Source organism: Triticum aestivum, chromosome 4D, assembly GCF_018294505.1.
Source record: "Triticum aestivum cultivar Chinese Spring chromosome 4D, IWGSC CS RefSeq v2.1, whole genome shotgun sequence".
NCBI lineage: Eukaryota > Viridiplantae > Streptophyta > Magnoliopsida > Poales > Poaceae > Triticum > Triticum aestivum.
The window spans coordinates 314271144-314274260 of record NC_057805.1 but is presented as its reverse complement, the minus strand read 5'-3'; positions in this window follow the sequence as shown (position 1 = coordinate 314274260).

Genomic DNA, 3117 nt, shown 5'->3' with positions numbered 1-3117 from the left:
ATTATGTATGAAATATATCAGAAGTTTTGAAAAGAGGCAATTAGTTAATCTCTTAATCTGTTGCTCATATAAATTTTACGTACATCAAAATTGAATTCATCTTGCTGACTGGTGGATCGGCCAGGTATCACCTCTATGAATTCGCCAAAGGGTGTGTTTGGTTGTGCGCGAACCAAACACATCGAAAAATCAAGATAGCGGAGGTGGAGTTACCAGTGCATTTGAAGAATTGTTCTGATAAAATGAACTTCAGCTACCATAACTCCACACAAAGCAAGAAATTATCAAAATAATTCAAAAAAGAGATATTAGATTACTTAATAGCACAAACAAAGATTTAGTTCATTTGAAAAACCTTTTGTAAAATAGGTGAAAGCGATTGATTACTTAATACCAACCTCTTAAGTTGCATGTCTGATTGCATTATTCCACCAACTCCCGAATTCATTCTATAGTTGTCAGGTAGGAGGATGTTATGTATTTTCCGGGCTCTACGCTCTTTCAAAAAACTAAGCTGGCTGGCCCTCTAATGCCCTTATAGCCAACGTGGTATATGCCCGCCTTTCTGTTGACACCGGCTTTTGGCATGCACAGAAGTGTTCTCAAGATGATCTTTATTGGGAACTGATCATCATGAAAGTTGTGTGTTTTGTCGAGACGAGCAACTTTGCTTTTTCAGATCATCTCAATCCGAGGTCGTATGCGACCTCTAGAGCCAAAAAAGGGTTAAAAAACAGGTGCCCAAAACAACTCAGAGGCTCTGAATATCAATTCGAGCCAAAGCAGAAGCGCATGCCGCTTAGAGCCCACTCGGAAGAGGTGAGGAGGCTTCTCTGTGCCAGGGCTTCAGGTGAAAACCTTTGGCCCTACGGACTAGGCAACGGATACACTTTGCGCCGTTATTACCCTTTTGGGGGGTGTTGTCGTGGAGCCCATGTACAGTTGGTTGTGACGTAGTGTCTTCGCGCTCTCATGTGCTCATTCGCAACATTAGTAGTGCACTTTGCGCTTTTTTGTGGTGCGATGTTTGAATTTTCTTTTGGTCTACTTTGTAAGAGGGCTAACTTACTATCTTGTATCGTTTGGTTGTTTGGCTTTATATATAAAGCTGGATGAAAGCCTATTTTGGGGGCTTCGGGTTACCTGTCCGAGTTAGGCACGTGTTTAGTTTTTGGACGGGATTTTAAGTCCCTTTCTTATATGAAAGCCTAGAGTCAGAGGTGATGGCCTATTAAACAACAAACAATTTGTCAAATCCATGTACTACTTTATTATTGTTGCTTCTCGTTCTTTGGTGTTCTTCGTCTTTGACGACAGTGAACCACAAGGCCCTAGAGGAGGTTAGGCCGACTTGGGACAGCTCATAGTCGTCATGCTCGGACAGGATCCCTCCCTAATGTGCGAGATTTCGGGTCTTCAAGAGACATTGTTTGTGTGTCCTGCATATCACGTTCCTGGTGAGGCTCCTTCGGCGATGTGTTATACGTATTGTACTCGATGCTGAGAGCACACCATGACTGTGTTCATGTGCGAACACATTTTTTGGCGATTCCACTGGGAAGGAAGCTTCGGATGGTCTATCCTGATTGTTGTTGCTACAAAGAGATTGACATCTACAAATTGCACTCTAAAAGATAATATCAAAACCCTGTATGTGCAAATAATTCATATGTTAATGTTGTTAGATCCTTTGATGGTTGTAAACTGAAAAACAAAGTCGTAAACTGGACATTTCATCATGGTTCATGAAAGAAATTAGACTTCACACCTTTTTCATTCCATAAGGCCATAACACAACATTAGCATTGGTATCAAGGGGCTTAAAATTACTTAGTCAAAGGGCAACAAAAACCAATAGTCACCAAGTTACCCATATAAACTGCAGTGGAAACCAATACCAACTTATGGTTAGATGGTTAGGAGGGTGATTGTACCCCCAGCCCATCAGGAAATGTTTGATTCTTGCATATCTCATAAATGTGGATTTTTTTTATGGGTGGGTGGCAACGTTCCATCGATAGCGAGGTGTATGTGTTTCTCAAAAAGAGAGAAAAAAAAGTCAGTTTACATTGGATAAACTGGATTGTCAGAATCTACCTTGATACCAAGGCGGCAAAAACAGTACTATCAGGGAAGTGTCTGGGGGAAAGGAACAGAAAATTCCGGATTCTGCAGCTTCTTGAGTTTTAAGCATACTTTTTTGCTTTGCGGAATCAGATGACTGCTTGAGAATTACAACACGACCCACGCATATTTAACATGGGCGAGTACTAGGCGCCGGCGCACCGGCCGAAACTTTCGGCCGGTCCGCTCTGCACCGTAGGATTAGCATATTGTCAACCGTTTAAACTTTATCCCCTACCCCCAATACGCATCGTCTTTCTCCACAAACCAATGCACGACCCTGTAGAACTCGGCGCCTAGCTTGCCGTAGCAGCACCGACTAGACACTCCCATCGCTAATCACCGCCTCGCCGTGGCCGCTCGCCGTCTCGCCAGATGCAGCGGAGGCCCGTCAAAACAAATATGTCCCCAACGGTTTCACTGGCCGTTGGGCTCTGGAAGCTGGTTGCAACATAATAAATTGCTGGTTCCAGCAAACAAATTCTCTGGTTCCAGCAATAACATGGATCCGGCAAAAAATCAAAAGATGGGATGGTGGCAAAAATCAAAGACGGTGGCAGCAAAAAACACAGACGATGGTAGCAAAAAATTGAAACTGGGTTTCAGCAGCAAATTATAGACGGGCGGTAGCAAAAATCGAAAAGGCCAGTGGTAGCAAAAATCATAGACGGTGGTAGCAAAAATTAGAGATAGTTCCAGCAAAAAACATCTCAAATTACAGATCCTAGCAAAAAAGGTCGCTAATTCCAGCAAAACAAAAGAACGGTTGTAGCAAAAAAGGCCACTGATTGTAGCTCCCGCCAAGGCCGGTTCCAGCATCTCGTCTGCCCGTCGTAGCACGACATAGCCGTCGTTCCAGCACCGCGGCCGGGGCTTGCAGGAGCCGCACCTCTTGATTCCAGCTTTAGATGACAACGGTCGCAGCACCGCCCTCTGCCGGTTCCAACACCTCTTGTCCTGGAGCTTGCACTACGTCGTGGTAGCAGCAGCGCG